A 24,174-nucleotide genomic window follows, 5' to 3' on the forward strand; every position below is an offset into this window, starting at 1 on the left:
GCCCAGTTTTGGAGCTGTGTTGCCGCTACTGCCATTGTTAACTCGTGCTGAGCGGCTAGAAACCCTTTGCCACTGAATTGTGCCGGTCTCTTGAATAAGCTGTTGGTCCTGAAACTTACTCTTGGGAATGCGAGCAGGGCTAGACACTGCCAAAATGTCTCAACGGTGGAGGAGGGAAGGACAAAGAACATCGTTTTATTTGTTTCTTCTTTCAGTTTGTTTGTCTGGCCCTCCCTTCCTTTTCCTTCCCCCCCAACACACACAGAGGGGGCTGCTCTGACTCCTCACCCATTGCCCCTCCTCACCCTTGTTTTGTTTCCCATTAGCTGAGACAATCACAGACAGTGTGTGTGTGTGTGTGTGTGTGTGTGTGTGTGTGTGGTGTAGTCCACAGATAAGAGAGCCAACCCTAGCCTCTTCCGCAGGCCCGGCTCAGCAGCCCTGCTCGGAGCTGCCCTCTGCCTTCCCTCGGTGGTCTGGTCGGTGGTCGTCCTAGATGAGGAGGGGAGGCTTGGCTTGGGCCGGGAAGTATGCTTGTAATTTTCGCAGGCCTTTGGAACCTTCTGGTGCGCTCTGCAAGGAACACTGCAGCCTGTGTGCCTGGAGGTCGGGGTGGGAATGCTCCCTCCTCGGGGCGGTTGGGGGCGGGGTGGTAGTGTCTGTGGGGTTGGGAGTGGGGGCTGGGCTGTCTTTCCATAGTGGCAGGCTTGGGGGCTTGTGCAGGCTGGGGGACTCGCCTTCCTCTGAGCACAGTCTGACTCACTACCCAGGCAGGACGGCATGCTTGGGGCGCAGGCCGCAAGCTCACTGCCTTAAAGGTGCAGTGCTCGGATTCTGCTTCTGGAGCAGAAATCATTTCCAGTGCCGTTGTTTACCATAAACATAAATCCCAGCGAGAGGGCACTGGTTTACTCAGCTTCCACCTTTGGGAACAGGGTAACGATGCATTTTGCAAGCCCTTGTGAATTTAAGGGCAGGTGCATCCTCCACGTGAAGAATCCGAATGCTTATTGTGTGATTGAGGCTCTGATGCGTTAAGGAAGGGAAAACTCATTTGCATTGTCACGATTTTTCCACCCCCTTGATTCTCAGCCCACGCACGTCACAAATTACCAACAGGTAGCATCCGTCTCTTCAAAAAACTTAAGGCAAGCGGAATGAAAACTGGCTGGGGGGTGGTCCTCAGGTTTCAACAGCTGGTGAAGACAGGTGTTAGGATTAATTTGTACACTCAACAGCTGAGAGCCAAAGACAGTTTACTGGGCTCGGCTAGTCCAGTGCTCCCCTAAATGCTTTCCTGGGGGAGGAAGGCTGCTTGCAGTCACTCTGTGACCTTTCTTTTCTTTCTTTCTTTTTCTGTATTTTAGGGAAGGGTCTAGAGGGTGTTCAGGGTCTCACTACTAGATCAGACTCGAAGCGATTCTTCTGTTTACAGCCTCCCAAGTGCTAGGATTCCAGGCACGCACCACCAGGTCCAGTCTCAATCTAAGTCTCCGCGCGCCCCCAGGGGCCCGCACAGCAGGCCTGGGGATTGAACCCCTGGACCCTGCGCCTGCTTGCAGGCGCTTTAATCCGCTGAGCTCTTTGGCCGGCCCCTTCTGTGAGCTTTCTTGCTGAGGTGACCAGTAAGTTATCCATTAGCCGAGGCCAGGTCCTTGACAGATGCAGAAATACCTTTTGCACCCGGCGTTGTGATGCGTCGGCCCGGACCTGTCGTTCTGCAACTCTGCCACGATTGCGTCTGGAGAGGCTAGGACTGGGGCCAGAATGCTGCCACCACACCCCGCGACCTTTGCTGCGAGGTGGGAAGACAATGCTACTTCTGCTCGGTTAATGGGTGGGGGTGCAGCAGATTATTTTCCCCTGTACCTGACAGGTTTTAGATATGTACGAAGAAGTAACTCATATTTAACATTTTTATTTGAAAAACTTTGATGTGTACTTCAATAGCTATCACCTTTAAAACTCTCTGACATGCAGGAATTATGTGGTTGGTTTATCATTGTCTTTTGAAGGTTGACTCATAAAGAAATGACATGGCATTTGCATTTGAAATCAGTACTGTATTTATTTCATTGTTCTGAGTCATTCCAAATAAATCTGTGTTTTTTGGTAGAATAATTTTGAGAAAAATAATAATGTAACAACCACTTAGCAGTACATGGGTTATCCATAGTTCATAAACTCTTTCAACTTCAGTCCTCGCAAACTTTTCTGAGTAACAAAATGACCACATGGTTTTCTACCCCAGAGAAAATTCTGTTGCGGTGCTGTGGCTGGCGCTACCTTAACACTGGTGAATAGTACTAATTCAAAGAATGGGCAGTGTAATTCTCCTAATGTCTCTTCGCTCCCGATATCTTTAATGAAGAAAAATAATAAAACTGATGTTATGTGTAGGGAGACAAACTGACCACAAAGACAAATGTCTAGAGGTCAGGAAAGGCTGAGACAGCTTCACGTTCTTCAATTTGTGCTGTTAGACGAAAAGATGTCTTTATTAATATTTCTGATAAATAGTATGGGGATTGCTTATAAGATATGTCTTTATTATTTTTATACTTGATAGCTATATATAGAAATCAGGCTGTAATTGATCAGAAAGAAAATGTTTACAACAAGAGCTGGAATGCTTGTCGAAGGTCCCAAAGGGCAGCCACTCTCACTCATCTAAACCAAACATATTGGGATGACAGTGGACTGTAGCTGGGTGCCTACTGTTTCTCACACACACTTCTTACTCTACATAAATTTAGCCACATCCCTCAGGCAACCCCTTAAATTAGTATTATTACTATCTCTGTTTCGTAGCTAAGAAAACAGGCTCAGCGACATTAAAAAGAATGCCTTGCTGCCAGAGCTTTGCTAGTAAGAGGTCAGGCCACGAGCCCTAGCAGTCTAACTGGATTGAGGATGCTTCAGCAGATGAAAGTTCAGCAGCAAAACAAAGCCCAGCATGACACTGGAACAGGTTTTCACAGCCTTACAAAACGGCCTGGCTTTTAAGTCAGGACCTTGTATATACTAGGCAAGTACTCCATGGAACTACACCCCCAGCGCAAGAACCATCTTCTTTAGTTCAAAGAGCTTCCTTTACAGATGAAGAGACTGTAGGCATAAGCAGAGGCAGACAGAAAACTGGAAACAAATAGGATTTCCTGGCATTCATTCATTTTATCAAAAGTTCCCGATGGTGAGAAGGCTCTGTGGTGAGTGACCTGAGGTTAGACTAGATTGATCAAGTGGACACCAAGATTAAACTGTGACAGAGTGGGATTGGCTGTGGGCAGGGGAGGAGGGGAACATTTTCACTGATGAATTTGCTAAGGTTCAGTGATGTGAAATAATAGGTCTAATTCAACAGTGTTGGAGCCAAGCAAGATTCAAACCCTGATTTTCTTTCAGTGCATGCGTGTGTGGTGGTGGTAGTGGTGGTGGTGGTGTTGTGTGTGTGTGTAGACACTACCGCCTTCTGGTTAGGGAGCTGGTCTTCACATGAGCCAGTGACGCTGTACTGAGCAACACACATCTTGTTGCATTGCCTGGATCACAGATCCATTTTTCTCACAGAGCCCAGAGAGCCCACAGTTGCCTCACTTCTTTATTGTGCTGAGTTTCTAGAAATTCTCTTGCTGAAGAGACTCTGGCTCTAGTGCTTTAGCTGTGGGTTGAGAAGGCTCTTATCCTGAGGACCAACTACTACCCTGGCATTTACAGAAATGGTGGCTCAAACTCCTGGACCTGGGAATGAGCATGTTCTTCCCACAATGAAAAAAAAATCATTTGCATGTGTGAAGCTTGACTAAAATCTGAAAGTCTCAGTCATTGCTGTGCAGTCAGTCCCAGCATAGCACTTTGGGAGAATTAGCAAAGATGGCTACACTGGACAGAATAATTATAATGAGGGGCCATCTCTGCAGGAAATCTGTAAAAGACTACTCTCCTGAGCTGTCCTTTCTTGTGGCTGACGGATCAGAAAAAGAAGCCCCATATGAATATAGCATCTCTAGGTCAAAGTGCTTGCTTGGTGGTCTGCAATCAGCTTTACAGGGTCCTGGTAATTAAATTGCCAGGAGGCTTGTTGGGAACTAGGTGGAGGGGGTGCTTTGGTGGGAATTATTGTGGATCTCATGGAGGGTCTCTCAGCAAAGGAGATCCCATTGTATTGGCCTTTCTGAACCCATAGCTGCCCACATCACTGTCAGAGCTAACGTGGCAGGGATGGTGGGGAGGTGGCTACTGGCTTGGGGCCCTGAAACACTGAGTAATTTCTAGGATGGCTGAGGCTGAAGGCAACATTCCAGATACTTCCACGTTGTCTAAAAGTCTTTTTAAAAAAATCCTCCACAACCCAGTCCAGAGTGTTGGAGGCAGATTCCTTGGCTCTGAAACAAAACCCAATCCTTTTATGGAAGGACATTGCGGGAGAGTTCAGTGTCCAGGAAAGTCAGGTTCCTTATTTTTTATGGAACCAGGGAGGACTAAGTCAGGAGTGAGGAGGGAGGCAGGACGGCTGAAGGGAACTATATATTTTTTTCCCTGAAATGTCTGCATCTAGGTGATCTGGCTGTAAAGGCTCAGATTTGCATATCAGAACTGGCCCTAGGAGGAGCGTGGTGGACTTACTGACAAGCTGAAAACATGGAGTTTGTGGTTTTACAAGAAATAAGACCAGGTGTGTTGCACATGGACTCTCTGACCAGCAACCTAGTATGGTCAGCCAGATAAGCCACTGCAGCTGTTCTCCTGAGTGCTTGTTTACTGGAGCAGAGAGAGGGACAATCAAGCAAGGGCTGAATAATAGCAGGCTGTTAGCAGAGTGCAGAAGGCAGACTGGCCCGTGTGCCATCCCAGGCTGGTAGAGCAGGGAGACCCGCAGATCAGAGACTCAAGAGCATTTCAGGCATGGACTTTGGGCCCGGTATTGATTTTACATTGAATTCCAGGTTTTAGTACAATTCAAAGCTACCTTGAGGTTTTGAGAAGAGAAACGGTACAATCCAATCATGGAAACATTATGACATTTATTTTAATTGGGAGAGACCACAGGGAGAAGGGAGGATCAGCGAGGGAGGTGATTCACTAACCAAATACGCTTAGAAGCCCCGCGAGTCTTCCCAAGATCTGAAGTCGGCGATATTAAAGCCACAGTATTGTCTGACATGAGAGACAATAGGGTTTTCCTTTTTGTTTTCTTCTCTTCATTAATTTTATCTGATTCATTTACCTTGTTAGTTCTGGCAGATGTGGATGACCAGCTTGATGAGCTGCCTCTTGTCTGGCTATGAACACTGATGATAAACCGTTTTGTGTTTTTATTTATGGCCATCATTATGCCAAGAGAGAGAGAAAAATGTACAGGTCAAGTATGACTGATTTCTCCTTCCTATTTTGCAAAGAAGGAATTCTTGATTTTCTTAGTTTCTCACCATCAGCCCTAGTCCTTTTGGGATTTTTAGTTGAAAATCTGAATGTGTTTACCAGCTGGGAAAAATTTGCCATTTACTTGATTTTTTTTCTTTGGAAGTAAAAAAGAATACAATTGGCAGGCGTATTCAAAACAAGTCTGCTTATTTATTTATTCAATACCTCCTCAGGATTTAGGCTTCTTTCAAGGCTCTGATAGACCTCTAGCCAGTTTTTTAAAGGTAATTTCCCAAAGTGCTGCCTCTCGCCATAGAAAAATGCCACGTAGGTTTCTGGGGCTTATAAAGGCTGAGAAAGCCACTTTGGGTATATTTGCAGCTTTTTCTGTGGTTCTGGGGGGTAACGCCCGATCGCCAACATTATTCTTTTCCTTCTTCTGGGAAGAGCCATAATTGTACTTGGCTTGGTTGACACAAAAGCCTCTGAAAAATATGAAGCTGAACCCTCTAGTGTCCTTTTGTGAAGACTACAGTACAGAGTGCCGAATGGAAGAAACAGCCGTGAGGTACTGCAGACAATAGTTTCTAAAATCAATTTATTTTAAGAATGACATTAATGAAAGGACTTCTGATGACAATTCCATGTGCTGAGGGCCATGATTACAAAAGGGAATGTGAGCACTTTTTTGGACTTCACGTGTATGTACTGCAGGTGTGCAACATTATTGGAGGATGCAGGACATTTCGAATTAGCTCAAGAAAGAGTAAATATATAAAAATAAGAAAGAGTTATCAAAGGTGTAGAGACAATGAAAAGCTGTCTTGTTTTCAGAAATGAATTTAGCACAGTGGTTAGAATTGCCTGACTATATTCACAAGGCTTCCTTATGGTCATGAAAAGAGGAGATAAGATTTCATATTTTTTATTCTCTTTCTGATGCTTCTTGATGTTCAATAAAGGAGTATGTTATCTTCCTGTTTTTATTTGACATTTTCTTCTATATTCAGACATCCGTTAAACAGTTATTCTATTCCAGGGACTAACGATAGAAAAGAGATAAAAGAGGACTTCACTCAGTAAGCTGCATAATCTCACTGGGAGACAGACTCTTAACTAAGATAGAGATTTATGCAAAGCATTTGGGAATCAGGGAAATGATATTAATTATTAATATAAGTCAGTGAAGAGGATGAAGTATTTAAGCTGGGAGTTGAAGGATGAGGAAATTACAATCCTCATATTGGAAGTAATTTATGGTGTGACACTGTTGACTGATTGTCAGTTCATTAACAGCTGGGTCAGGTCCCTGGGGAGAGTTGCCGTGGGTGGGTGGTCAAGGCAGCCTTAATTTCTCTTGCAAACATCTCTGGGTTAGTCCATTGTCTCTTTCTGTGGCTTTTACTCTTCAAGTGAAATACGAAGAACCACACCACAGAAAAACTAGCTTTCAATCGAAAAACATTAAACAAAACTTGGAAGCATCACAGGTGTAGGTTCTGGGATTACTGCTATGGGTCCAGATTCTGGACAGAAAGCACAACTGCAAAAGTAAAACTCAGTGTAACAATGGTGGTAGAATCAGATGCACTGGGGATGAGAGGCGGTTCTGGTCAAGGGCATGAAGCTTTTAGGGATGATTGCTAAGAGACCTTCCAGTTCTAAGAGGCCACGAGTCCACTTTCAGAATGCTGAGCAAAATGACTGATTGCCACAGAGAGTCTAGGGAGGCACACAGACACCTGAAATCTCATCACACTGAGGTGCCTAGCAAGGGCTCTGCCCCCTCCCCAGACCTGTCACTATCGGCGGTGATGTCCGTGTGGAAGTTCACTGGTCTGAAAATATGGAGGCAATTTTCAAAGGTTTTCATTTGACTTTCTTGGTCTATAAGTTAGCACATTGGGATCATTTGGCTTTATTATGTAAGCCTTATTAGCTACAGTTACTAATTTGCATTTTACAAGTGAAATCAAAACCAAATCATAGTGATAAAAGCTAAACATATATTAAGGGTCTTAAGACATTGTGGAATGCAAAATTATGTTGTAAATCAGCGTGGATGTTAGCAGTATAAGTGAGCTACATTTTATATACAGTTGGCGTCATAATATTATTTCTACTCTATAGAAATTTAACACTATTATTTCAATAGCTCCTTATTATTATAACAACATGGTTTAATAGCAAAAACATCTGACTATACTTATTATGAAATTACCCACGTGAAACCGTCATGGGAGGCCGTGTAGAACCCACACTGAATGAGAGACTCGAGAACTAGAGGTCTCAGCTGATCACACTTGCTTCCCATTTCAGAAGTTCTGTGGACGGAAATTTCTCTTGTCCAACCTCCCTTCTCGTCCGCCCCTGAGTTGACACTGGAATATTGAGCTTGCCCTTTGTGTCTTTGGTCTTTCTACTTCGGAGTTTATCACAATGCATTCATCTTACCAGGGTAAGGTAAATTTTCTACCTCTTTGCTGCATAAGTGGTTGCTTAATTAATTTGGGAATCAAAATTTAAATATTTAAAGGGAAATTGATGTTTTATAGTGGGGGGTACACATTAATTATAGAAGGGATACAGAGAATGAGAGCACCTACATTGTGAACGGGGCTAAATTTCATTATGTTCTGAATGTCTAAGGGCACCCCAATACCTGAATTTCCCAGCAGCCTTCACAGATGAGTGAGTTCACGGCAATGTCCATTGTCCATATTTCCTTGGTTGATTTTTTTGACATGAATGATGTTGGACATGAGCCATCCTTCCGAGGGCTCATCCCAGCCTATGGTTCAGAAGCTTAAACAGCAGCTGTCTCCCATATGTGGCGGGTCAGCACCTTCCTCAGAAATGCTCTATTTTCACTTTGCAACTCTCTCTGTTTTGCCCTGCCTTATAATTCTCCACACCACGGTGCCAATGTCTTGCGATCCACATTAGCAATCAAGTCTGCCATTGCTATTTTTTTTCCTGGATACCAATAGAAGTTCCTTGGAGTCCCCAAGATGTTAAATCTAAGAAAGAAAGGAAGGAACAGAGGGAGAACAAAAGGAATAGAAGAGGTTTGTTTTACCTGATTGTCTCACGATGAGAAGTGCTGTTTTTGCCTAGGTGTGTTACTGAATAATTCACTCTGAAAACTTGAGAGTGAATTAAATTAAATTTTAGAGTGGCTGAGATTTTTTTCTTATCTATATGCAGAGGAAAAAGATCAAAAGGTAATAAATCTGTGATTCAATATTATTTTTATTTTTTTCTAGTACTAGAGATTTTTATGTGAAAAAAATGAGTAGGTATTAATTTTACTTTGAAAAACAGCAGAGAAATATCTATATTTCAAGGTTCTGGGCTTTAGTATTATGTTCAAGGATTAAAACAGCAGGTAAAAACAAACAAGTCATTTTGTGATTCTGAGTTAATTGTGTCAATTATTTATTGATCTAGATCTCATTTGTACACAAAGAAGATTTGATGGCACTTATGATAACTACAGAAAAGTCAACGCTAAAATTGAGAGATTAAGTGCAAAGAAAAGGATAGTAGAGATGGAGTGCTTGGGGGAGAAATGAAAGTAATGTACTCTGATAAAAAGGAATTTAAAAAGATTAATGGACAAATGCCTTGTCATGGAGGAAAACGAGGAGACACTGCTTGTGCCAATAGGTTCTGCTTTGTCTTTATTTGCTACAGAACTGTATAGTTAAAACATGATTGATCTTTGATAGCTCACCTCCAGGGTGGAACGAAGAAATCCAATTTCTTTTCTAGAAGGTCTAGTGATGACCAACTAAACTGTGGCCCTTGGGGATAGTATTTGTACCCTTTGACAGCAATTAATGAGACCAATAAATCAATTAGTTAAATTAAATTAAGGTCCACCCAGCTGTTTCCACAACCTATCCATGTGTAACTAAACATGATTATAAGGGTGCCCTTTATGTGGAGTGGATGCAACCCAAGTGATCTTTGCTGTCTTTGTGTCCTTAATGTCTCCCCCTCTATAAAATTATCGCTCTTCTCCCTTTGTCTTGACTCTGTATTGGATAAACTTTGCTCGGGGGTGAGTTCTTGATAGAGGCAGCAGAAATATTCTTTGCTGCACAGAGTCATAACCAATAATACCTAGGACCATTTTTCTTTTTACTTGTTCCTTTTGTTGGAATTAATACATCTTATTTCTCTTCCAAAATGATTTTTGTATCCACACCCATCAATGGCTCAAGGAGAAGGTTCCTGTTTTCCATCACAAGGTTGGGTCCTTTGGCTTCTGCCTTCATGAGGTCAGTTCTGATGCCCTCCTTCAGTTAATGTCATTTCATATCCTAGTGCCTCAATAATTAAACTGTTTGTCTTGCTTTTTTTTCTTCCCTGCCTCTTCACATGCAGTGTCTCTCTTCTCTAGCTATATCCTCTCAGTCTCTCTCAGTGATCACCTCTGACTGTCTCCACAACTTCTGTCCAGACACAGACCAGCCCAACCTTCTGGAGCTTTCGATGATGGTCACCCTTCTTAACCAAATCCTCTTTATGCCTCTCTGAACATATATCTTTTATCACCTTCATGAATTCTCATTCATCACTGCCTAAATATATCTTTAACATATTTATCAAGTATTTATATTTGTGTTCTAAATATAAGTGTGAACAGGATATGCTGTGCACTAGTGTGCAAATAGCTACAGTGTCATGAAATTAAAATACAGTCATCTGCTAAAAATGATGTAGTATTGAAGAGAATGATTTTTGCCTGGCTAGACATGTATCCTGAATAGGATAAGAAGACAAATATCAATGTCAACACAGAGCGTAGTATTGATGTATGTAGAGACCTGCAGTTATGGAAGTCCACAGTCTGATCCGATCAGAGGTCTGGGGACTTCGAGAATGTTGCCTGTGGGTTATAATATACAATAGTATGATGGTGGATTGTGATCAGACTGAAGAGTTTTCAAAGCTACATTGGCAAATTTAGACTTTTTCAGTAAAATACATGTAGGTTAAGATTTTTCAGCCAATTCAAACCATCTTATATGAGTTTCAAAAGACAAATGCCCACAGCGAGAGAACAGAATGGAATTAGGAGGACCATTTAGAAGCTCATCTTAGGGCTGGCCAGATAGCTCAGCAGACTAAAGTGCCAGCTGAAGCAGAGGACAGGGACAGGCCCTGCCCCCAGGGCATGCTGAGATGACAAATGAGACTGGGAGTGGTGCTGAATGCCTGTAATCCCAGCACTTGGAAGGCTGAAAACAGAAGGATCACTACAAGTCTGATTTTGTAGTGAGACCCTGTAGATCCTGTACCAAAAATACAGAAAAAAAAAAAAAAAAAGCTCATCTTAATGATCTCAAATCAAGAAAAATGATTAGGGCATGAACAAGGATAGCTTCACTAGGAATGCAGACTTGAAATCCTGTGTGTGTAAAATGGATAAAATAGAGTACTGCTTTGAGATAAACATTAAAGGTAACTCTGATGTTTCTGAAACAGTTTTTAAATAATATCATGCCTCTGTGAAAACATTCCAATAATTTCTTGCTACAAAGTTCCATGTGACATTTTTTTTTATCAATCAACACTGTTTTGGATATAAGTAAATTAAATTTGGGAGCCACACCAAGGAGTAGCGAGGGGTATTGGAAGGACACTGTGTTATCTCACAGAACTCAAGATAGATGCAAACAACCCCATGTCACAAAGGCCACAAATCAAAGTGGTGAGAGCTACCTTCACATAAAGAATTCAGGAGCATTTCTCTAAGTTTTGATATCAGAATAAATTAATTCCCCTAATCCCAGACTTCAGGATTCTGGGTTGAAATTTACACAAATGTGGGTTCTGATCAAGACAATTTGGGCAAAATGTTGTCCCAGCTTAATTCAACTGACTGTTGAGCAAGGTCAGGCTGTACATCGCTGACCACTAGAGCCAGCTGCAGGTGAGATAAGGTCAGCATCTAAGAGAAGGGGGCACCTTGTGAGCTGGACAGATCTTCCCTACCGTGTCAGACTCAAGAATCTACTGAAACCTGCCTCTTCTCCAGGAGCTTCTAGCACAATCATAGAAACATGTAGATTTCATGGGCTCCCTGCAAGTATATGCACAAAGTTAAAGTAAGCACCCTTTCCCAAAACAACAAAGGTCACACTTCTTAGCCTGTCTTTGGAGGGCCTTGGTGACGCAGTTTCCTGAAGTCTCTCAGCAAGCTTGTATCCTGTTCTTCTTTCCTCAGACACTCACAGCTACACAACAAATTACTTTCCCAACTCTGAAGCCTTACTCATGTCACTCCCCCTCTTTATAAGGAATGTCTAAATCCTCTTATTGACATCCCGCTCAGCCTTAACGGCCGAACTGAAAACCTATTTCTTTTATGAAATCTTCCATGGCTCATCCATCAACACAGGGTGATATTCTCCTCTTCTTGTCATCTGTAACACTTCATACCTATTTTTCTCATGACATTTATTACTTTCTCCTGTACATTAGGGTTCCTGTAGAGTTTATGTCTGCTCTTAGATTCTAACACGCCTGGAAACAGGATTCAAGGCCCTGGGTGTCATTTAGCTTTCTGCCTGCACCTCAGGGTTCTCTGTAAGTGTGGTGCTCCGAGGACCTGCCTGTCAAGTGAATGAGAGGCCGTGCACTGGGAGAGACAGGGCTCTGCCTAATTTGATCCTGCTTGCATTTTTTACCGGCCTTCTTTTTCAGGGAAATGAGTTGTTTTCTCATTCTCCTTTTTATTATACCCATGTTCTACATTCCCTTTTAGAAAACACATCTTCTTTTCTTCAACCTTTTTTTCCCCCTGGAGATACATCTCTCTCCATTCAGTTTATTGTTATGTAATAAATTATTATTCATTGGAATGGCTTACTTGTTTGCATTTATTCTAAAGCCTGGCTGCTTATGTTGGTTTCATTTATTCAGAGAGGGACAATTCTGACCAATTTGAGAAGCATCCCCCTGTACTGAATTTCATTGTCATGAGACACTATGAACCCGCAGAGGAGAAAATAGTGTCTGATGCTTTTATTTCAGACAGTGACATTTCACTCATTTCCCACTCTACTCCAGTATTTTTTACCATTTCTTTAAAAACTATAGCCTTAGTAATTATCACGAAAGTATTTACATTCAATTTAGCTAATAAAAGAGGCCCTTCTCTTTGTTTGAATTACAAAACCACACTTACAAAATGGCCCGATGACAGAAATCCTTTCTCTGTCTGGACTGCTTTCTAGGTGGTTGGGGCTTGGTCCACTGGGCGGGATGCTTCGCCTTGCACGGAAGAACAGCGTCCTCTGCTGGTGAGAGGCCCCTGAGACGTCAGCCTTGAGTGGCGAGTCAAGCAAGCTTTGGAAAATATTTGGCTGGCTGGCTGCTCCAGGTTGGGAATCAATTCAAGATTTCAAATGTTCATCATCCATGAGATAACTGAAACTTGTTAACTTCATACCATAGAAAATCACCAACGATTTTCTCTCTCTCCTTCCTTTCTTTCCTCCCTTTCTCTTTTCCTTCTTTTTTTTTCTCCCTCAAGAGCTTTCCTAATTGATGAAATTAATGTCACTACTATCATCAGATATTTCTTTAGAAATCAGCCATGAAGATGTTTTTGTGGTCTCTATATGGCTGCTTAATAGTGAGGTGTTTGGTATTTACTAACCCTTGGCTGGGGTCCACAACCAGCTATCATTAAATGAAATTTCCATCTGTAGCGAATACGTGTGAAATGAATGTATCTTATGTTCATCATAAAATACGCAGCTTGACATTTTCTTCTTTCTCATAAAGATCCTGTCAGCTGACTCACCGCACCTTCTCCTGCCTCAGATGGCTGAAAGAGCACTAACCCATGCAGGTTACTGAGTTCGCCATGTTGTTCATGTAGCCTTGCAAAGCAGTGTATCTCCGGGATGGTGGGCAGGGAGGTTATGGAGTAGAGTTAAACACAAATTGTCAGTGGGCAAGTGTATTGACTTTTGTAAGATTTATGAATTACAAAACCTCCTTCATCCATCTCTATAATTATCAAGCATACATAGCTCATTGTTGTCGTGACTGACAAGAGTGACCTTCTGCTATATTTAGGAGAAAGAAAACAGGACAACATTCCAGAGCCTTTTCAGTAGGATGCCCCGGCCCCCAAAGCTCCATGTGTAGTTATTTTTATCTGATTTTGATGGATTGGCTGTTTCCTTCGTTAGCTTGTTTCAGGGACTGTGGTCCAGGGTACTACTTTTCTCATTTGAGACAAAAGTGGTTCCCAATATATCAACACATTTTCTAAATTTTCAGATTAATTCAAATTTAAGGCATTTTGAATTGTATGAAAGGAGAGAAGGTTAGCACTCCCCTTGACAAGGATGGAAGAGGCCTCGGGCCTGACAACACGCATATGGTTGAGGCATTGCCACCTACTTCGAGGCATCTAATCACTGTTTTTAATAGCATCGATAGTAAATAAGCAACAGCAGAAAGTTATAGAGGAACTCAGAGCAGAATTATTTTCTGAAATAAAAAAAGAATTCTCTGAACTCATAGCATCTGAAGTAAGGAATCAACTACAGAAACGTAGAGAGGAAATGCAATCTGAAAAATATTGCAGTAAAAGAATTAATAACTGCTTCTAAAGAAGACATTGATAAAAAAACAAAGGAGATTCGAAAAATGATGGATTCCTTGAAGGAGCAATAGAGGAAAGAAATAGATCACATGAAGCAAAGTCAAAGAGATATAGATATTAAAATCTCAACCACAAGCTTGCAAAACCGTTTAAGTGAAAGTGAAGACAGAGTTTCAAATTTAAGGCATTTTGTTTTAAGAATAATAGACTATTTTTCCCAAAAACAGATCTGAATCAAACCTGGATTTAATAAAATTTTTCTTTGCTCTGATCATGGAGAAGGCTAATACTTAAGAACTACTATCCCTCTGCATTCTCTTGCCCTACCATTGTACTATATCCATCTCAGTTCTATATTCTAACTTATTTATGATAGAGCAATTGTCCCTAAATCATCCTGGAGCTTATGATTGTTACAGGGGTTGCTTTAATCATAGTTAGTTGTAACTGTAATTATCATCACAAATATGGTAGCTACTCGACTAACTTTAATAACCAACTCTATCATTTATATAAGTATTATTATTATTATTATTATTATTAACTTTGCGTCCTCTTACAAGTTGTGCAATATCAATAGCTGACAAAGAAATGGAAATATTAATCTGACACAGACTAAAGAAACTCTCTTCCCTGTATTAAAGGATTAAGTATAAAAAGTTCACTTACAAGTTTATAGCTTAAAACTCAATGCATTCTTCTTGATACTAATAGTTTTAAAAATAATCCTGGGTGCCTAGGATAGCCTCTGTCTCAAAAGCTACTTAAATTATAATACATTGGTCAGACAAGAATTGGGAGTCCAAGGCCACAGCAAGCTATGTAGTGCAGGATGGTAACAAAGATACCTTGTTTTCCTTTGGGAAGCAGGGCCACCATAGGTAAAATTTAGTGAGGGTGAAATTTTACCTCACTTCCAATCTTTTGCACCCCCATGTTACTATTCTCACCCAAATCCATTATGGTGAAATCCACTTAAAGTAGTAGCAAGATTATAAAACTTGAGGGTTTCATTTTCAGTCATGATCACTGAACCCAGGCTATGAATGTAAGTCTTGGGAATAGGCTTGGTTTAGACCTACAGGCCTGGAGCTGTTCTTCTCCTGGAACTGGTCTCTTCTTCACCTGGCCAGGCTGACAGGAGCTCAGGATGCCCGCCATTTTGGAGTGTCACGCAAGAATTCTGGGAGTTGGCAAGGTTTGGTGCTTCTTTTTATTCTTAGCCCTTGATGTGCCTTCAGCAGTCCCATTTCCTAAGCCTGTCTTATGGATGTGCGCCACTGGCCACTCTCAGCACTATAGTTTAGGGAAAGCTTTCTCCCTCCTTAGAACTCCTTTCATTCTTCCTTCCATGGTCCCCTTATTACCCTCTATTTTACACTCATGCTGATCTTGATTTTTTTTCTCCAAACACATTTATTAGACTCCATTTTATCTCCACTACTGTTCTATGTGGCAATATTCCCCTGCTTACAAACCTTTAAAACTTCTTTTGTCTCTATAGTACGTGTAAAGTAGCTCAACGGGGCCAGTCTACAATGTGAGTACGTTTCAGAACATCATGTACATCACAGTAAATATGTGTAAGTTCTACTTGTCAATTTAAATAAATTAATTAATTTAAATAGTGAGCCTTTGATGTGTTGAATATAAAATCTTATTGGCTATTTATGTGGTAGCGTGACATAGTGGGTGAAAGGGTAATAGTTGAGAGAAGATACACATATGTGGGAATCTCCAAATAGATGTATATCTATCTGGCACTTTGAACATGATAGATATGTGAGATCTCCTGAGAAAGAATGGAAAGAGATAACAATCTGAGGACTAAACTCTTCGGTCACTTGAATACTGGAAAGATAAGGAAAAGTTGACGTAGGAGACAAGGTCAGTGGGGTAAAGAAGATGGAAGGAGATCCGAAGAACAGCACGCAGTGAAGAAAGCGTTTAAGAATGGGGGTGGAGGGCCAGGAAACACAAGGTCTGGAGTTTGATTCCTGGTACCCAAAAAAGGGGGTGGGGAATGCTGGGGAGATATCTCAGCAGCATAAGCACGTGCCTGGCAAGCACATGGTCCTGAGTTCTATCCTTAGTATTAAAAAAAATGGGGTGGTGGTACCCCTCTATTGGCAGTGTTCTTGTGAAGGAAGGTGGAGACTAAGAATTTGTTTTTGGGTGGACGATCCTACACTTGTTTTCAGGTGGATGAACTGATCCAGTAGACCCAGGGAGCTCATGACATGTGTGAAAAGACAAGTGGACAAGTCTCTAGTGAGCGGTGTCCTTCAATAGGTAGGCAGAGGGACAGCTGAAAGTAGGAGCACTACTGGGAGGGTCAGTAGCAGGGCAGGGCCCTGACGCTGGCGTCTTGGTAGGCGTGGTGGGAGGGATGGTGCTGATCAGAGTCTCTCTCATTTTTGTCTTTCCTGCTGTGTGAAAGAAGAAACAAGTTAGGTTGAGAGAGAGAGAGAGAAAAGCAATAGAGGTTCAAGGTGAGAGCAGAGACTAGGGAGACTGTGATTTTCAACAAGAAGGATTCACCTCCTTGTGTTTTTCTCCTGTTTGCTATGAAGTTTGTTTTTCCCAGTTGAACTCCCCTCACCCAAATGCCAGGAAAGACTTCTTCCAGAGAGGCTTTGGAAACTGCTGGCTGCGGTCATCTGTTGGAAACAAGCTCAGGCACTGGGGGCCACTCTTCAAAGCTGTTTAGAAAGCTTTGGATAAGGAGACTACTCTCCCTTTTTAAAGTTTACCCAAAACTTCTTCCATCTTTCTGTATTTTCAGTTTAACATTCAGCACTCTTGTCATCAGAGTCACATTTTTCAAAAATATGTTTCTGTTGATATCAGATGAGAATTGAGTTGCAAAATACATCTGTTTAAAGGACTAACATGCTTCCCCAAACCTCTTTGTTGTGAGATTTACCAGCAGATGGGAAATTCTAGATTCTGGATGTTCACATTATTTCCACGACTGCAGAAAAATAGCTGCATTTGGGGCAAGCACAATGAACATGTTTATGTAAAACATGACATTGTAAGCAGATAGGCAAATAAAAATGAAAAACAAAGTTATGTTGCTTATGGATTACAGGAACGGAAACTGGAAAATGATTGCTAGTTAACTAGAGCATCCCTATAAAATTCTCTTTCTGCTACTCACTTCCATCATGACTTTAGGAAGCAGGCTCATCAGCGGAAGGAATATTTGATACTGTCCTACCTCTTTAAGATGAGTTGGAGGGAAGTGTTGCTTATATAGAAGCATTGGAAAACTGCTCACTAATGCACGTCAGGAATTTCTAGAGGAACAGAAATGTGGCTTGGACTGGGACAGTTAGAGAAAGCTTCCCAGAGGAGGCAGGCTTTGCACATTGGCGATCTCTTAATTACCTGTCTACTTCCGGCTTTCCATTCCTACTGCATTAGACTTAACTTCCAGTTAAGGTGCTATGCATTTAAATCATGTCCCTTCAGGGATTCTTATTTAGACTCCTTTCTAGAACCTGATAAGTGGCTGGACAGGGTGGATGTCCTGGTCAGCACAGGAAGGCTAAGCTTGGGCATCCTCAGGTGGTGAACAGAGGCTGTATGGTATACTTTCCTTTGCCTTTTAACACACCTACTTCCTCTTATGGATTTATGTGTATTAAACCTTTTCTTCCTTCAGAGAAAAATGTCTTTCCAGGTTGATTTCTAGGAGATACTTGCACAAAATATCCACCCTGCAAGGCTCCTGGGCCATTCCTTCGGGGGAAGACCGAAGGGTGGCAAGAGGGAGTGTGCAGGGTGAGATCGGGTCGAATCTGTTCTGAATTGTGTCCCCGAAGGAGGTGAGTTTTTCACATAGTGGGTTTCATGTCCTGCTTCCACGGAGGAAGAGCCTGATGAACAGAAGCTCCACTTGGTGTTGACTCCAGGCCTTTGGGAATAAAGGACAGAGACAAGGGCTTTATGTCATTTAGCAAATATTCACCAGTCACCTACCATGTGGCAGGCATTCACTGATAGGGCGGGGAAGCAACACAGGCCAAGGCTTGTCCCCAAGGAGCATACACTCAGGAGACTGACAAGAAAGAGGTAGGTAGAGAGATGTATGATGTGTGATGTACTGATGATTGCCATAAGGAAAAGAGAAGATGCCTCAGGTGCTCAGAGAAACCCTCTCTGGTGATATGAAATGTTAGCAGGGACTGAATGAAGCTAGGCATGAGGAGCCTGTAGCCCTGAGAGAGGCAAAGCAAGTGACTTAATGAAGACTGGGCAAGTAGCGACTGTCCTGTCCACCAACAGGAGGACAGGAGGGTGCTCAGAGGGGCTCTATCTCCTGGTGTGGCCTGGAGCAGAGTGGGATATGGGGTTCACAGCCTCCAGAACTAAGGACTCCCCTGCCTCCCAGCAGGCAGATGAGGGCTTGATGTAGGACTCCATGTCTTACAGGGTTCTGGGGGTTGTTTTCAAAAAACTATTGTGTCATTTTCAGTTCCTCCTGCTCATGACCTTGTACAAGATCCTTCAGGGCACTGAGAACAAATCTCAGCCGTCGGGAGGGCCCCAGTCTTGAGAGTCCTGATTCGACTGCCTCTGCACCTCATTTGTCTCCTGTGAAGCCACAGGGGTCACGTTCCTGCCATCTGGACTGAGTCTTACAGTAAGCCTACTGCCGATAACCCTAACATCACTGCCACAGAAAGACCTTCCGGGGCCTAAAGTAGTTGCCCTCTCCAACATTGTCCTGTTTGTTTCTTTCCTAACTCTTAAGGTTAAGGAGGTCCTCAATTAACTGAATTCTTTGTTTATTACATTTCAGTTCTGTAAGAGCGAGGACTGGTCTTATCCCTTGTGCTATCCTGAGGGTTTGTCAAGGTGCCAGATGTATAGGAGGAATCATACATTAACTATAAATATCCATGTATGAAATAATATACAAGTTTGCCTGGCTCTGCATAATGTTTGGAAGTCAAGTCTGATAGGTTAACTGGCAGCAGTCTCCTTAAAGAATTCTACTTAGCTTGGCTTTTGTCTCTGTGGATGCCCATGTCAAGCCCTGAGGTACAATCTGTGAGCCCCCCCTTTTTTTTGCTCCAAATGAGAGAATAATCTGATTTGGATTATTTTTATTTTAATGTCTCACCCTAGTGTATCTGAATGAGTTAATACAGAGCCAGTATGAAAGCGTGTGGAGAAAAGTTACCTGCATTTTGAAACTGTGAGGCTCCGATTTTGTTTAAACGGTGCATTGTTCAGGCATTCATCAGATGACAATACGAGAAATGATTCTCCTGCCTTTGCCATCAGGTGGTCTGATTCACTGAGATGCGGAGGGAGTGGGGGAAGGGCATCCCTGTGGGAGAGCATTGGAGGATGAATGCACTGGTTTCTTTGAAATCAAGCAAAAAAATGAAATCTCATTTTGTGTTTATTCAGTCAGTGGGGAAGAACACAGCCGCAATAATAATCCATTAGAGACCGACATTTGACTTGAACAGTTTCTCTGTGAGCTGGGACTTTGCAGAGGGTCTGCCCTGGGGGAGCCCCTTGCCTTGGAGCCTTCTCCTTCTGGAACGGGGTCATCTGTCCCACAGAGAATCAAAGTCAAGGTCCTCAGAGGTGAAAAAGAAGGTAAGCCAGGAGAGAAGGTGGCTCAGCTGCTGCTAGAGGAGGTGCACACACTGAAGTCTGCCTTTCAGTCATCCTGTGAAAGAACACACACCGCTGTGGTCTGAACTGGCTTGTTTTAAAATAACAAGATGCATGTAGAATAACTTACAAAGATAAACAGAGCCCCTGTTTCCGTGTAGACAAGCAGATGTGCAGGAAACACAGACACTCACAGCCCTGCCACTCACCCCTGCATACAGAAAGACAAGGAAGTCATTCTGTCTGTTCTAGGGAAAGCAATGCCACCAAACACCCCAAACAGTCACACAGCTACACTATGCGGCTGATCTCATGCCTTGAGGGGAAAGTACTTGGCTTCGCATTAGTTTTACTGGGTAACTGGATAATCCTGAACTGAAAATTTCCTCACTGTCAGGGCTTGACTCCGGCTAATGCAAGGACCTTCTTCATTCACCTATATCTGTATGTTGCTGCACCATCTAATATGATAGCCACCCACATACGGTTGTGTAGAACTTCGAATAATTAGAATGTAACACAAAAATTCATTTTTTTGTGCTCAAACATTACACCCATTGCAAATACTCAAGAGGCACAAATGTCAACAGGTCACTGGGCTGAAGAACATTGGTAAGGGACATGTCTATCCTTACCCAAAATTCTCTTGGAATACCATGCTCTGGAGACCAGATGCATATATTGGAATGCAGCACGGTACAAGAGATGTTCTCTACATTTTAGACCAAGGGAACTGTTTCTTGAACAAAATTATATCTGGAAACTTAGTACATACCAATGTTAATTGTAGATGTAGAGTTGTTCTTGCTAAGCTTGAAATGCAAGCTTCTAGATGCCTGCTCATTCACCACCTAGCTCTCCCCAACTCTTCTCACCATAGCATAGTTAACAAGTCACCAAACAGCTATTAGCTATCATTCTTAGAGTGAACATAGCTGAGATTAAAGTTTCACTTTTCCTCTTACTAGTTTTGTGAGTTTGTTGGGGAATCTCTGAGTGTTGATTTCTTCTATGTAATATACATCAACAATTTCATAAGGTTAGGAGGGCCGGTTTAACTTCCTCATCTGTCAGAGGAGGGACTGAAGGAAGGCAGAGCTGTATTCTCAACAGCCAGTCACCCAGTGAGCAGGGACCAGAGCGGGGACCAAAGCCAGTCCACTCTCAGTACGGTTTCTTTCCACTGTTCCATAATTTCCTGTTCAAATTGAAACACTTCAACCCAAACCACTTTTAAAAGCCAGCTGTCTAGATGTCACTCATATTTTTTTAATATTTCTTGGATCAATGAAAAGTACAGAAACTTGTAAACATGTTGAACTGAAAGTTGCCACTCCGAGTTTCGCATTGTTTGAAGGACTCAAACCATCTGTCACATTTCTGGGTTATACTCCATGCTCTTCTCTCTAGAGTGGCTGGAAAATAAAAACAAAAACGAAACAAAAACTTCCTGACTTCTTATACTTACTGGTACATTGTGGGTGACTAGTAAAAATCTCCTTTTCATTTATTTTCTGGTTACAGTGATAGTTTTGAGGCTTTAAAACTAAAAGATTCCTCCCATATAGGCATGTTCAAAATTTTGATAGTAGTTACTAGAGTGGTACTTGTCCTGGTAGCAATGACTATTCCTCTCCTCCTGTTGCTTTGAGTGTCTGAACTCTACTACATCTACAGGGTCTATCATTGTCGTATAATTAATTGTATTAGTGTTGTCTGTCCAGGATTTTAGAAACATGGATGTTTAATGCTTAAAACCATTCTGTGAAAAAAGTAACATTACTCTCATTCTATGAAAGAGGCAAGTGAAGCTTTGGAAAGTTGGTGCGACCAAGCCAGCAAACTGTTACTTGGAATTTGATCTTAAATGCCTGACTCTCCAAGCCTCTCCCTCTTGCATCTCTCTCCATTTCTCTGTGTTCCCCTCACAATATGGCCACAGCTCCACCGTCCCTACCTGTGCTCAATATACACTCAGAAGAGCCCTTCAAAGAGCTGTGCAGGAAGTACAGATGCTTGCCCAAACATGGCTTGTTTCCTTGGTGCACATCAACTCTGCCTTGTCTTGAATGCTTGAAAGTTACCGTAGTGTCATTTCAAAGGCAACTGGAGGAGCATCCTGGGGATAAGAGCTGCTTGCTGCCTGTTGCTGAATGCATATTAAATTCTATTCATGGATTTCCTAGCAACCAGAGCCCAATGACGCACACAGGCAGTGAGCTTGCGTTATACTCATGTAGAGAAATTAAATCACTTGGACTGTATTATTAATATTTTTAGAAAGCCTCACTAGATTAGCTGCTTGAAATGCGTTGTTATCTGAGTTACCATTGGCAGCTGATCCCCGTCATATCCGAAGTCAAGAGGACTCTGTAATTTTCACAAATGCTTCTTTTGTGAGAGATTGCTCACATTTTAATATTTTTGACAATTAAAGCTTAGGTTGGAAAGAAGGAAATTAAAAAGAGAAAGTTTGCTTTAGAAGTCTGTGAACTTTGCAAAGCTCTCAACCTTGAGACAGAACTACTGTAAATGAGCAGCCAGCATCCTGGAAGGAGACAAACGGGCTGGACAAGCAGGCCTTTGCATCAAAGGGAAAGCAGCTACGAGACTGAGCAACATCATTTATATGGAAGCAGTGGCTCATACAACCTTCATAATTAATGTAAAATACTTACAGGTAACAATGAATGAGATTCAGAAAGACAAACAGGGTTTTCACAAACACTTAAGACATATACTCTCATTAGATACATGAAACTTAAAAAATCAAACAGAATATCCCATCAAGTCTCTATAAAATTATTAAAATTTTTCTGCTGCAGCTACTTGTTTGTCATAGGCAGGCATATGTATTCTCCATATTTTAACTATCTTCAAAATCAATTGAAAGCATCTTATGATAAAACCCTTAGGAAAAGATTTAAAATGAAAGAAAATGACTTCTGCTAGAAAATATAAAGTCCTCTGGCAAGCAAGATAATCAGGAAATCATTTAGATTTTCCAGTATTTTAATCTGATATGATAAGCATTTTTGATTTCTCAAGTGGATCCAGAAAAAGTCTCTATAATGTTGCTGTGTAACTCACGTTGAATACCTAATGCCCCCAATTTTTGATAGATATTTTACAAAAGTAGGTTTAAAAAAATTGCTTTGAATATAGATCACGGATAAAACCTCAGGCCAAGTGTTGTAGCAGAACCAACTAAGGCATAGCTCTAGGTTCTTTAGGACAGCCTCTAGTTTAGCCGTCGTGAGCTCTCGGGCCAGTCAGATACATGTATCAATGTTATGTGCCAGCTGCAGTTGCTGTCCCTCAAACTTCTAGAGATCAAGATGAATTGGGAGTACAAGGTGCCTTCTGTCTAATTTTCCTACTGCATTTAGCAGCACAATGTGCTTGAAAGAAGGGCAATAGGTGGTAACACGTGCCCCGCGGGCTCCCCACGGGCTCCCCTCTGGTCCAGTGGGCTATCAGAGTACCTACTCTGTTTTTGGATAGAGATTGCCATTGTACATGTTGCTTTTTCAAGTGAATCACTTTCTGCAAAAGAAAACATTTGGAAACTGCTTCTTTATAGTCTGATGTCAGTAGCTCATTTGTTTTTGTTGAAGAGTTTGGAAGGAAAGCTTGCTTGTTTGGAAAAATGAACAGCTCTTAGATTTTCAAACATGATAGCACTCTCCAAAGTTACTGATTGTGCAGGGATTTCATTTCAGTGTTAGTTTAACATTTCCTATTAACAGCCACCTGTTGCCAGATGGAAAAGCAATGACAGTGTCCAATGAAGTGTGTCCTCACCGGTGCCACACACGGATCACAGGCTGCTTTGGGAAAACAGACCTCTGAGTGTTTGCAGCAAAAACTAATTATATTGCAATGAATGTGCCAGTTTTTCTCCAAGTGACTAAATGTCAATAACCCAGAAATAATTTGCCTTCTTGTGGATTTTGATGCCGGTGCAAATTCATACACACATATGCACAAGTATGCTTTTGTCAGGCTGAAACAAATTATCAAAGATGTCAACAGTCTTTGGCAATGTACCAATTCGAAGGAACTTCAAAAATCTCAGTGAAAGATTGATCTCTGTAGAATGCAATTTTGGATTTGAGCCATCAGGAAGGTTGCTACAGATGTTCTTTGCAGCTTTCCTCTAATGGCCTCTATGGGAATGACTGATGGATGAAAATCTAAGAGATGGAGTGTAGGTGGTCGTGCTGAGGGCAACAGATACTTGACCTGCATTTGCCAACCACCACTGGCAGAAGAAATCAGGGGACAGCACACAAACCCCAGGTTTCTTGACTCCTAAAATTTGCCTGATGTTTTGAAAGGTTTTTCTAGGATTCAAAAATTCTTTAGAAGGTACTCAGAATTTCAGAGAATCTAAGATCATATAAGACTCCTTATTTTCTCTCTCTGGTAATATATAACACCATTCATTTGAAAACATTGGTTGCTTCATAATCTCTTTTCTACTCTTTGTTTGTTTTCTACTTTGTTTTGTTTACATATTAAAATTATTCACC

General features: G+C 41.8%; 1 non-coding gene across 1 annotated transcript; it reads left to right on the forward strand.

The window, feature by feature from the left end:
- The first annotated feature begins 13,695 nt into the window (after positions 1 to 13,695).
- Positions 13,696 to 13,820, forward strand: LOC111817185. Its single transcript, XR_002821446.1, has one exon. It is a non-coding gene; the product is annotated as a U6atac minor spliceosomal RNA (small nuclear RNA).
- The last annotated feature ends 10,354 nt before the right edge of the window (positions 13,821 to 24,174 follow it).

Source organism: Octodon degus, unplaced genomic scaffold, assembly GCF_000260255.1.
Source record: "Octodon degus isolate 3935 unplaced genomic scaffold, OctDeg1.0 scaffold00050, whole genome shotgun sequence".
NCBI classification, from domain to species: domain Eukaryota; kingdom Metazoa; phylum Chordata; class Mammalia; order Rodentia; family Octodontidae; genus Octodon; species Octodon degus.